The sequence below is a fragment of the Mobula hypostoma genome, chromosome 5 (genome assembly GCF_963921235.1).
Source record: "Mobula hypostoma chromosome 5, sMobHyp1.1, whole genome shotgun sequence".
Classification (NCBI taxonomy): Eukaryota; Metazoa; Chordata; class Chondrichthyes; order Myliobatiformes; family Myliobatidae; genus Mobula; species Mobula hypostoma.
The window spans coordinates 39,127,020-39,140,448 of record NC_086101.1 but is presented as its reverse complement, the minus strand read 5'-3'; the positions used below and the strand labels follow the sequence as shown (position 1 = coordinate 39,140,448).

Genomic DNA, 13,429 nt, shown 5'->3' with positions numbered 1-13,429 from the left:
CAACTTTTTAGAGAAGTTTGGATAGTATCGGATAGAAGTTTGGATACATGGATAGTAGGGATATGGAGAGCTCTGGTCCCAGTGAAGGTCACTGTCAGTAGGCAATTTAAATGGTTCTTTGTCATGAACTAGATGGGCCAATGGGCCTGTTTCTGTGCTGTACTTCTCAATGACCCCATGACTCTATGCCTTCCCATCTGTTCCCCCTCATCAAAACTCACCACTCCAATCATTAGAAGTGTGACCTGCTGATTATTTCCAGCACTTCTTGGTTTATATTTCTAATATATCCTTATGTGGATCAATACCAAACGTTATTCCCTAGTGTTCCCGGGAAATATCCTGGAGCATTGACCAATGTCCATGGTGTCTCTGGAATGTTACGTGAATCAATAAGACCATATCTCCAACAGGTTCTAATCTAAACAGCTGAACCATTTTTCAGATATCAATGAAATATTGAATCAATGAAGAATCTTCTCTACACTGCATCCTTTCTTAAATATGGAGACCAAACTTGTGCACCATTTACCCTCGCATCAGTGATATGTAACATTACGTCAAAGCGTACTGACTTCTATGGTCCATGTTCCTTGCAATAAAAACCAACATTCTATTAATCACTTGTTATACCTACGTGTTTACCTTCCGTGGTTCATGGACTAGGAGTCCCAAATGTCATCCCAAGCCAATGTTTGCCAACTTCACTCTATCTCATTAATACTTTAATTAAAATTTTAATTTATAAAGAATTAATAATTCTTTCTTCCAAACTGGATAACACTATATCATCTGCCAGCTCCTTGCATACTTATGTAACCAACCAAATCCACTTCTAGGCTGTCTGTGTCATATCTATTTTTGTATCATCAACAAAATTGTCTTCTGTGATTTCCATCCCTTCATCCAAGTCATTAATATAACTTATAAATAATTGAACGATCCCTACTCTACTAATTACTATTGCCCCTCCAATAAAAATACCTTATCCTGACATAGTTCTCTGTTTGCTAGTTTTCCATACCAATATGAGTTGCAGCCTAAGCACTCTATTCATTTACAGTAACCTTTGATATTGCCTTATTGAAAGTCATCTGGAATTCTAAATATATCACATCTACTAGTTTATCATTATCCATCCTGATTATAACATCCCTAAAGCACTGTAGGAAATTTGTTGTAATGCCCTGGTTAAGATTCTTACTGCTATGCTGTAGGTATTTCATTTTAGCAGTTCTGGAAGAGCAGTTTGTTCTGCTTTCAGCTTGTTTGGGTTTGAGCTAAAATAAGAGGCCCATTATTCAAATTAAGAATGAGCTGTCAGCCAGTCAGGATAGTGGAATTGGGAGAAGGTTCTGGAGAACACTGGGTTGAGTGTCTTTGTTGGTGGGAGCTGGAAGAAGACAGGAGGGAAGATGGCTGACAATGCTGTCTCTGGCACAAGGTGCTTTGTGCACATGAATGGCTTCAAGAAGGAAGAACCAAGAACCAGTACTCCTATGGGAGACCCATTTGTTCAAGATGGATTTCAAGCAATGTTCGGAAGGTGATGTGTGCTTTCACAGTCACCACGGATCCAACACGTAAGTGACAGACAAGTTCAAGATAAGCTCCAACTTAAGAGCACATTTGACTGTTTAAGAGTAATGGGCCCTTTTTGTTTTTTTTTCTTTCTTTTATTTAATAATTGTTTGTTTAAATTAACATACTTAAATATACTTCTTTATGAATTGTATGCATTTAGGGCATTAAATCGCACAACATTCACACAAACCGGGGTTTGGGTAGGCAAGACATCCCAAACCCTCATGGATTTAGCTGAACTAAAATTATATACATCCTAGATGTACAAAGCCAGAGAAAAGCTGTTTTATCACCGTGGAATCCAGGGCTGTTACCAAAGGGCTAATGAGCTGCTCTTCCAGAGATACCCGGAAAAAAAAGAGTTTCATAGTCAAATGTGATTTTCTTTTCTTTGAACAATGTTGGCTCTGTGTATGTCTTATGATTCTCTAAATCTCCTGCTCTTAATTTCTTAATAACAGATGCCAGCCTTTTCCCAATGACGGATTTAACCTAACTGCCTGAGGGTACCTTTCTCTCTGTCTCCCCGCTTCATGAATGTTGGCTTTCAAAATTAACTTTAGCTTTAAACATGAATCTCAGTTTAATTTACGATATTTAAGGATAGGATAGGGTAACATTAACAGCGCTTCCTTGCAGCTGGAAATGAGTGTTGACTGAATCTCTCATAAGGGTCTTAGACCTGAAACATAACGTCTATTACTCTTTTCACAGATGCTGCCTAACCTGCTGTGTGTTTTGATTTCAGATACCCAGCATATGTATTATTTGCTTATAGATTTTCATTTCCTTTTGATGGAAGCTCAGCTGGTAGTGTGCTTGATTCTGAGGTAGAAGATTGTGAGTCTGAGGGCTCTTCCTGAGAACACAGGGATCTAGTACTCACCTTTCAGATCAGGTATTGCATCGAGGCAACTCCTTTTGTTCTCTGAATGTCACGGCATGCGCTGATAAATGACTGAAGCCAGGTACGTAGGAATGACAGACTCCCACATTGAGATAGAAGCAAGAGTTTATTCAAAGAGTTTATTCCTAGGAATTCCAACTGAACATCAGTCGCTTGACTGAGCGACACCGTGAGCCAATTCATTCTCGAAACCCACAACGATCCTGTGATCTGCTCCTCTTGGGAATCAGCTTTAAATGATCACAGTCAGCTGAAAAACCCAGAGTGACAAGATTAAACAGAAAGCACATGGGCTTAGTGACTCTAGATACGACAGCTAATTATATATATGTACCATTTGACTCCCCAGAGTCTGTACTCATTAGAGTTTAGAAGAGTTGGGGGGGGGGGGGGGAATCTCATTGAACCCTGTCAAACATTGAAAGGTCTAGATAGAGTGGCTGTAGAGAGGATGTTTCCAACAGTGAGCGAGCCTTTAGAACAGAAGTAACAAGGAATTTCTTTAGTCAGAGGATGGTATATCTGTGAATTCATTGTCACAGACAGGTGTGAAGGTCAAGTCACTAGGTATATTTAAAGTGGAGGGTGATAGGCTCTTGATTAGAAAGGGTGTCAAAGGTGTAGGGAGAATGGGTTTGAGACGGAAAACAAATCAGCCATGGAGCAAATCAATGGGCTGAATGGCATAATTCTGCTCCATTATCTTATGGTCCATGATCTAAAGAGGGAATCTGGCCCACTGCATGGGCCAACATTTGGTTGTCTGTTCATTATCACATTACTGCCTATGGGATCTTGCTGTGCTGCAGCAGCCTCAGTGGCTGTGGGGTACTTGGGATATTCTGAGTTTATAGGACCTTGGGTATCAGATAGAGCTTTCGTTTAACACCTCATGCTGGAGTTCTATGCTCATAGATCACTAATTCATTTGATAATGCCTTTGTAATCTGCACTTTATGCCAAATGCTTTAGGTTAAAAAAAAATAGATTCTTAACTAAACCGACAAACTTTCCATCTGCCTGCAAATCGTATAAGAGTTATCAAAGGATCAATGAGGCATTTTCAAAACAAAGTGCAGGTCTACTCATGGAGGCTCAAAGTTAGAACATTGCATTGGAGCTCTCCAAAGAAGGCAACCAAGGTCATGGTTAACTCAGGGATGACTGCTTGAGTTTTAAATGAAGAGGTAACTTTTGAGTGACTTTGAACATAAATGAGCTGTTATAGATCACTTGCGTCCCCAAGTTACTGAGAAAGATGAAGTAGGAGGTGGAGATGTGCTAGTGACTAGCAGAAGGAGTGCTGTCATGGGAAAGCAGCATCAATCATCAAGGACCTCCACCATTCAGACCATGCTCTCTTCTCCACGTTGGCATCAGAAGCTCTTAGATCCCACAACACTGGGTTCAAGAACAGTTGGAAGAAGATGATGCCAAAGAACAATGCAACCAAACGTGACGTCCTTCGGACAGTTCACGAAACTACTTCTTTCTGTCTTGCTCTCTCAATGACGTTGGTGGTTTGGTTTTTTTTTATATTCTGTATCGTTCACTCCTTTTTTGCCTTTTGTCTCATCTGTTCTTTTTTTGCATGTGAAGGTTTGATATTTCTCTTTGAATGGATTCTATAGTTTTCTTTGTTTTGTGGCTGTCTGTGGGAAGACAATTCTCAGGTTGTATACTGCATATATACTTTGATACTTTGAATCTTGAGTCTTTGAGTTATTAATACTCAACCATCACTTTCTTGAAGTTATTCACTCACCACAGAACTGAAGTGATCCCACAACCCATGGACTCACTTTCAAGAATTCTACAACTCATGCTCTCAATACTTATTATTTTTTTTATTATTGCCTTTTTTTGTATTTGCTCAGTTTGTTGTCTTTTACACGTTGGCTGTCTGGGCGCCACGGTAGCATAGTGGTTAACACAACACTACTACAGCTCAGGGTGCCAGAATTTGAGGTTAAATTCCAGCATCCTGTGTAAGAAAGTTTGTACATTCCTTCCCAAAGTGTGCGGGTTTCCTCCGGGAGATCCAGTTTCCTTCCACAGTCCAAAGACATGCTGGCTAGGGGGTTAATTGGTCATTTTTAATTGTCCTGTGATTATGCTACAGTTAAATCGGTGGGTTGCTGGGTGATGTGGCTTGAAAGGCTGGAATGGCTTGGTCCACACTATCTCTCCAAACAAAATAAGATAAATTGTCTGTCTTTGCTGTGTCTAGCTTTCATTGATTCTATTATGTTTCTTTAATGTGAATGCCTGTAAGAAAACAAATCTCTGCGTAGTATATGGTGACGTACATGTATTTTCATAATATATTTATTTTGAACTTTGAACTCGTGCGATCTTGAGTTGATTGTGATGTTCTCATAAGGGACTCTCTATTGGTTGGTGTTGACCACTGCACACGGATCCAACTAGACGACTCTTCCACTTCATACATACGGCTGAACCAGCATTTAAAATAGATGTATGTAATCAGTTTCACTTTGGAGGAAAAGCTTAGCATTAGCATATCTCCGTCAAACCCCGCCATGAACGATCCCAAGCCTGGCTGTGAAAGGACGAAGGTTGGGCATGGAGCTAGCAACCCCATCCTGTAAAAAACCCAGTGCTACAGAAATGCTAACAGAAGCTCCAAAGACCTCATCCCTGGGAGAGGAAGGAGAAGATGGGCTACACCTGGGATAACTTGGAACACTGGCCCAGAACAGAAGACTCTGGAGAGTGCTGTCAGTAGCTTGTGCACCAGTAGGCATGATGGGATAAGTAAATAAAATCTTCGTCAGGTTTTTCACAGAAGGCAGGATATAAATTGGTTTTATATTGTCATATGTATCGAGGCACACATTGAATAATTTAGTTTTGCTTTTTAAAGCAACTTTCAAAAGACATTTGGATAAGTACATGGACTGGAAAGGTTTAGAAGGTTATGGGCCAATTGCTACCAAATGTGACTGGCTTGGCTGGGACATCTTGGTCAGCATAGACTAGTTGGGATGAAGGTACTATTTCTGTGCTGCATATGATTCTCTGGCATGCCATCCATACAGACCATTTCATCACATCAGTGCTCTGAGGCAGTACAAGGGAAAACAACAATAGAATGCAGAATAAAGCGTGGCAGTTACAGAGAAAATGTGGTGCTGCCAGAAAATAAGGTGCAAGGGCTTGACATGGTAGATTGTAAAGTCAAGTTCAAGAGCCATTCAATGGTCGCATCAGAAAAGGATAGAAGATGTCTCTGGGTCAGGAGGTACATTTTTTCCAGGCTTTTGTATTTTCTATCCAATGGGAAGAGGGAGAAGAGATAAAGTCCAGGTCGGTGGGGTCTTTGATTCTGATGGCTACATTACTGAAGCAGTGCATGGAGAGGAGGCTGGTTTCCATAAGGTGCTTGGCTGTGTCCATAGCTCTCTGCAGTTTCCTGCCATCACAGCCAGAACAATTACCAGACCACGCCATAATACATCCAGATAGCATGCATCGGTAAAGATTGTTGAGGGTCGAAATGAGTATGCCAAATTTCCTTATCTTCCTAAGGATGTAGAGGTGCTGGTGGGCTTTCTTGGTCATGGTGTCTACATGGATGGGCAACACTAGTGATAATATTCTAACAGGGTGTAATAATGTGAGGCAGTATTTCCACTATTTCACTGCTTTCACAGGCAGAAAGGCAATTTTGATTCAGCACTCAAGCTTTAAATAGCCATGCTGTTCTTGTCCTGTTTGGATCCTGTTGACGATAGCAGACAAAGCCATGAAGATTGACCAGTGTCTTACCAGCCAAGTGAAGATGAGTTTCTCAAGGCCTACTATATTAAGTGAAATACTGTGATAATCACTCACCAGGCATCAAGAGAAGTTGTCTAGTCAACAGAGTAACTTTCAAAACTGAAAAAATGCAAATATTACACTCTTGTTCAAAAGAGGATTAAAGATAAATTTGGAAATATCAGGACAGCTAGTTTTACTGTCAGGTTTGATTACCTCCCGGGTATACTGAGCAAATCAGCGGCCAATGTGGTAATCGAGTTTAGAGGGATTAGTACGTTGTTTCACGTTGGAAATGCATCATTACTTCATGCATTCTCCCTATCTTGCTGATGTTCTTTGATTTTGTAAATTCTTTCCCATCCCCACTGAACTGAAAATTCACAGTGATTTATTTTGGAAACCTTTCTGAAAAGTTTTCTTTTTTGATGTCACTTTGATAGATGAAGTCCATGTCCTGCTTGCTCAAGTATTAAGCTGATCTGATGGATGTTGTCCTGAGCAAATGGTGCCCAATTCTCACAAAACAATATTTCATCCTGACAGTGGTCCGAAATCTCCTGCAGAGACTGTAAGCTGTGAGGTTGGCTTCCTCCCAGTATTTGCACAAAAGAGCGTGAAGTAATTTGTGTTCATTAACAGCTGAATGCATTATAACTGCTCTATGTCTACATGTTGTCTACACCATGAGGTCAATATTTAACATGCTTCCACAACTCCTGGGCAGATGCTGTAGAGAAAATTCAGCTCCCAATTTCCCCTAAGGTTTTAAATCAGTGTCACTCTTGGGTTACATGTTTGGAACATACATTTGCTGTGGAAAATATATTTTTCACAGAAAAAAAATCAAAGTCAAGTTTAATATCACCGGCATATGTTGTGCAAGTTGTTAACTCTGTGGCAGCGGTACTATGCAATACCTGATAAATATAGAGAAAAACTGAATTACAGTATGTGTATATATTCAGAAATTGGGCAATCGGATGGCTGAGGGGAAGTTGTTGTTCCTAAATCGCTGAGTGTGTGCCTTCAAGCTTCTGTACCTCCTTCCTGATGGTAACAGTGAAAAGAGTACATGTCCTGGGTAATGGGAACTTTAATGATGGACACCACCTTTCTGAGGCACAGCTCCTTGAAGATGTCCTGGATACTACAGTGGCTAGTGCATGATGGAGCTGACTAATTTCATCGCCCTCTGCAGCTTACTTCGATGCTGTGCTGTAGCCACCTCCATACCAGATGGTGAGGCAGCCAGTCATAGTTCAAATCATGATGTATCATACATTATATTGAAATAATTTATTATTTCGAATAAACTCTTCTCGGGCTTCCAGCTGGGTATAGGTATCGGTTTTAACTGACATTTCGATGACAAACTCTGCAATCTTAATCAGCGATGATGCCTGACATGTCTAGTCTGGTGGTATTTATACCCCTGTAGTCAGCCCCTCCTGATTGGTTAGTCCTCATCCAATCAGGTTTCCACTGTTCCACCTTATTTGCAATCAAATTCCAGTTCTTACTTACAGCAAGACTTCGTCTTTGCTAAAATTCTTTTCATTTAGTTTTATTTCAATGGTGTCCTTAAGTGGTCCCAGAAGCCTGAATGGATGAGGATTAACCGATCAGAAGGGATGGATAATAGGGTATAAATACCACAGGTCTAAACATACCTAGGCATCACCCCTGATGAAGAAGGCAGAAATTGTCATCGAAACATCGATTAAAATCTATACCTGTACCCAGCTGAAAGCCCAGGAAGAGTTTATTCAAAACAATGAATTATTTCAATATAATATATGATACATAGTGATTTGAACTTGGCACAGTTTTTGCCAATGAGACCAATTGGCGTGTGAGTTGAAGCCCAATAAATGATGCTATTAGAAGAAACATTAAGAAGCTGATTGACTCCAGTTGAATGACAGTTCTGACCCAATGAGATTGTTTTACTTCTTCATTGACTAAAAATTGCATTAAAATATTATTGTCCTTAAAGATAGCCAGTTACATTCATCAAAACTCATTAGACCTTATAGCTGATTTTACTATAAAACAGTGTACTATGTATTCTCTTTATAGATTCAAAATAAATCTGTAGCAAATAAATATTGGTGATTGATGTTAAAATGCAAATTGCCATTTCCTTGTTTGATCTTAATTAAGAGAATTCTTTTGTCTCTTTGGGAGCTTTATGCAGTAATAGACAAAGCCAGCTAATGTTGAAGTTCTTTAGGGTCACTTGCCTTGTCTATAGCCTAACTCTCAATTTAACTTATAACGCAAAATGTTTTGCAAACAAGTGCCAAAGGTTATTGAGGACCGAGGTGATCTGTGGAACAGCTTAAATCCCCTGTTCTCATGTCTGTTTTCTCCTTCAAAGTAGCTGAGGGCCTGTAGGAGTCCATCATCTACAGCTGCGCTCAAACTACGGTTCTTCGTGGATGGTGGGTTCTTGCTCTTTGGGGCTCACCGAGTGGCCTGCATTTCGGGATCTCCAGGAGTGGCTTACAAGATGTGCACCATTGGGATGCGGCCTTGTGGACAACCCCGTTCCTCGCTGATGTCACTGACTGAAGCGTCACGGGAGATCGTAATATCGAGGCTGCAGGCAAGACTGTCAGATGCCTCTGCACTCGAGCAATTGCTTTCACTCTCTCTCGATGGTAGGGGAGCGTCTGCTGATTCTCGAGGAACTTGAAATAAGTGACGCCACAGACTGTAACGTAGAAACAGCGAGCTGTTGGCCTTCCCGCTCACTGTGGCAGGAACGATGTCTCTCTCTCTCTCTGACTTTAGTGAGAGAGAGAGCCTGTTGGGATGTCGAGGTGTTAGGATGGATGGTAGTTTTTGATGGTCTATAGATCATGGTCTATGGGTGCTTGCTATTGCTTGGAGGGTGGAGGGGGTTCTGATGCATTTTGCTGGAATGAGTGGAGAGAGGGGAGGGGAAGGATTGATGCTTGTGTGTAGGAGGGGAGGGGGCCTTTGGGATTCTAATGTTTTTCTATCATTCATTCTTTGTGTTTCCTTTTCTGTCTGTTTCATAGATGTCTGTGAAGAGTAAGAATTTCAGTTTGTACACTATATATATTCCCCAACATTAAATTGAACAAGTTGAACCATTGGGACATTGAGTTTGCACTTTGTATTGCTGAAATATTTTAACAAGGAAACGAAATGATGAAGATACAAAAAATCTAGCTTGCAAAAAGTAAATGCTGGAGACATTCAACAGTTCAGGTACTAAATGTGGAAAGAGAACCAGGTTTCATGTTTCAGGTTTATAACCTTCCATGGAACTCTTCAAAACAGGAAATCAAATGATCAGAAGATCAGAGCAGGATTTGTTGTATTTTTTATTTACTCCAACTGTGAATGTACTTTCCAACATTTGCCACAGACATACAACCACCATGCAGGTAAGGGTCCCAGCATGGAACTTCCAAAAGGTTAACAGGGCATCTCTTGTTCTTTTCAAAGCCACTTTTAATGTTATGATTCACATGCACTGCAGTCATAATGCTAATGTCAAACAGTGTCAATATGAAAGAAATAGAAGTAGCACTTTTGTAGAATTTTTCATATCCCTTTTGTGAAGACATTTTCATCGAAAATCTGTCTTCTCTGTATGACTTATGAAATTATATATTTTTTCATCATAATTGTTTATTTTATGTATTGCTCTATAAATTTCACAGCAGAGCTTATGGCAGTGATAATAAACCTGATTCTGATTCTGAAATCTCGTCCAACACTCGAAATGTAATCACAGAAATTTATTGTACTAAAGGAAGCCATTCAGTCCATAATGGCCATGTCTGCAGAGGAAGACTCCAAACCACCTCTTCCTCGTCAACCTGTAGCCTTATACAGATTGATTTTAATTTTATTTTGAGATACAGCGTTGAACAGGCCTTTCTGGCCCGCCGAGCTGCACCGCCCAGCAACCCATCTGTTTAACCCCGGCCCAATCACAGGTCCATTTACAATGACCAATTAACCTAGTGACTAGTAAACCTTTGGGCTGTTGGGGAAAGCCAGAGCCTGCAGAGAAAACTTACGCTGTCACAGGGAGAGTGTACAAACTCCTTATAGGCAGTGCTGGAATTGAACTTTGAACTCCAGTGTCCAGGGCTATATTAGCTATAGGTTATAGTATCAATTGTTCAATCTTTAATGATGCTGAGTGTTTTTCCAGTCTTTCGTCAAGTGAGCTTCAAATTCCTCATCAATCGTCCTATAAAACCTCCACAAATTATTTTAAATCCGTAACTCTTCTTTATTGATCTTTTCATGTGCACTCATGTCTGGACACATGCTATTACATCTTTTCTCAACCTGCATTCCAAGGAAAACAAACTCAGCCCAGCCAATTTCTCCACGTGGCTGAAATGTCCCTGTCTTTGTAGCTCTATATTGATGAAGTCACCACTTTCTGCTTTGATGTAACTTGCACATGTATGCTCATCTGCAAGAGTCACGAAAACAGGCCAACAACTTCAACTCACAAGCAAGAGTGAAACTATTTCATTGCAGGCTGGAGCCAAGGCTATTGTTTCTACAGTTACTAAGCAAGTGGGTAGCTGGCAATGTTTGGCTGGAGCAGATGGCATGGTCTTTTGAGATAAACATTTATATTGTTAATAGTTCTACAGAATCTCAAAACCTCTCTGCTACTGCAACAAAGTGGATTCTTTTTCTTGATCGATTGATATACAGGTTGTTTCTTGAGCCAGTATGCAGTCTGATAAAATTAACGACTTTCAGTTGATTCATTATGAGGCACAGGGTATACATTATGGTTTGATTTCCGAAGTTTCATCTCAGAAGCATTGATGTAGAAATCATAACCATGAGAAATTCTGCACAGGCTGGAAATCCAAAACAACACACACAGAATGCTGTAGGGACTCAGCAGGTCAGGAAGCATCTATGGGAATGCATAAACAGTCGACATTTCAGGCCAAGGCTCTTCTTCAGGACAAGAAAGGAAGGGGGAAGATGACAGAATAAAAAGCTGAGGGGAGGAGAATGAGGACTATCTGGAAGGTGCTAGCTGAAGCCAAGTGGGTAGGAAAGATAAAGGGCTGGAGAGGAAGGAATCTAAATGGAGATGGGAGTGGACCATAGGAGAAAAGGAAAGAGGAGGGAACCAGGGGGAGGTGATAGGCAGATTAGAAGAGGTAAGAGGCCAAAGTGGGGAATAGAAGAAGAGGGGAGGGGGAGGGATTTTTTTTTTACCAGAAGGAGAAATCGATATTCATACCATCAAGTTGGAGGCTACCCAGACGGAATATAAGATGTTGCTCCTCCACCCTGAGTGTGGCCTCATCTTGACACAAGAGAAGGCCATGAACCGACATGTCAGAATGAGAATGGGAATGGGAATTTGGAAAATTGAACACACTAACACACAAAGCAATTCTCTCATTTACATCACTTCATTCCAAATTCAGAGAAAACAAGATTTTCATCCAAATGAATGAATGGGAATCCTATTTCCATTCCAACATGTCAACAATAAAATTGCTGGCCAGATTTCTGCCGGCTTGCTTTAGTCAAACTGCATCATAAACTCATCACAATTTGGAAGTTTATGGCACATAAGAAGGATATCTTGCCCTGCAATGCCCTTGAAAACTGATGTAATTACCTGGGCCAAACCCACCAGCTCCTGGTTTGTAGCCTTGTAGTTTATGGCTCTCAAGTGCACAGAATCAGAATCAAGTTTATTATTGTTTTGCAGCAATATTCAGTGCAAAGACATAAAAATTACCAATAATTACAAAATAAATAAATACTAAACAGAGAAAAGGAATCATGAGGTACTGATCATGGGTTCATGGACTGTTCAGAAATCTAATGCTGGAGGTGAAGAAACTGTCCCTAAACTATTGTGTATGGGTCTTTAGGCTTCTGTACAACATCCCTGATGGTAGTAATGAGAAGAGGACATGTCCGATGGTGAGGGTTCTTAGTGATGGATTCATTACTATATTCATCCAAGAACATTATAAGTGCAAACAAAAATTCCACCCTTAACTCCCTTCCTGTCAGTGAGTTCTTGACTCCTACAATTCTCAGACAAGAAAACACAAGTGACAACAGATGCTGAACTTAAGACCTCAAGCAGAGTTTCAACCCAAAACTTTGATGGTACCTCCCCAGCCCCCCTCCCCACCTTCCCGCACAAAGTGATACTCATCCCATTATGTTCCTTCAGTAAATTGTCTATTCCTTGGGTTGAAAAAAATTCTTCACAAATGCCCAAAAAATCTCAATCACTTTATATCAATGACTCCAAATATTAACTTCACTGCAGATAAATTTGTGACCTTTTTCCTCCATATTTATGCCCCTCATCATTTTATATCCAACAAGTAAATCTCTCAATCTCCAAAGAACATAAACAAAGCTAGCCAAGAGGTTTCCAATCAATTAGGCAAACATTTTGAAATCAAATACACTAAGTGTATGCAAAGCAATTCTCTCATTTACATTATTTCATTCCAAATTCAGAGAAAACAAGATTTTCATCCAAATGAATTTTGTCTCAACCCCAAAAGGCAATGAAGCAGCTTTCCAATCCCTGCGTCTCGTAGTGCCCTTAAATCCATTGATCTCAACCCTGTATATACTCACTGACCGAGCATCCACAGTTCTCCATTGTATAGAATTCTGAAGATCCACAAAGGTCGGTAACCTCGTAGGTAGCTCCCTTTTATTCTGTAACTTGTTCTTCACAAGAAAGCTTGAGCCTGAGAGATTTAGTTTAACTTTTTAACTGTGTCCCTCTAGTCTCTATTTAATCATCTCTTGCCTCATTGCGAATGGCTTTAATTAGAGAGCAAGACACAGGAATTTAGTTTTTTTTTCCCAACACAGCACCATCTGTTTAAAAGGGAAATTAGATTAGTTATTTCTCTGTTTCTGTGGATGTAAATATGTTCTTCAGAACGAATGAATGAGCACTGCATTCACTAGCAAAATACATTAAATGATCTGGACAAAATTCAGTTTTAATGAATGCGAGGCAGAAATCTGTGGAAGGAAGAGAAATAGCATTGTTTCCCTGGAACTAATGCAGGTGATAATACTCCAGAACATGATTGATGTCATCAATGCAAATGACTGCAAGGGTTCCTAATCCAA

General features: G+C 40.2%; 1 long non-coding RNA gene across 1 annotated transcript in view; it reads right to left on the bottom strand.

Moving 5' to 3' along the window:
* Nucleotides 1-2,618: 2,618 nt before the first annotated feature.
* The window catches only part of LOC134346190 (uncharacterized), a 116,461-nt gene continuing 105,650 nt past the window's right edge, over nt 2,619-13,429 (bottom strand). The window contains exon 3 of the long non-coding RNA XR_010017851.1: nt 2,619-2,741. This is a non-coding gene — a long non-coding RNA (uncharacterized LOC134346190). The remainder of the gene's footprint in view (nt 2,742-13,429) is intronic.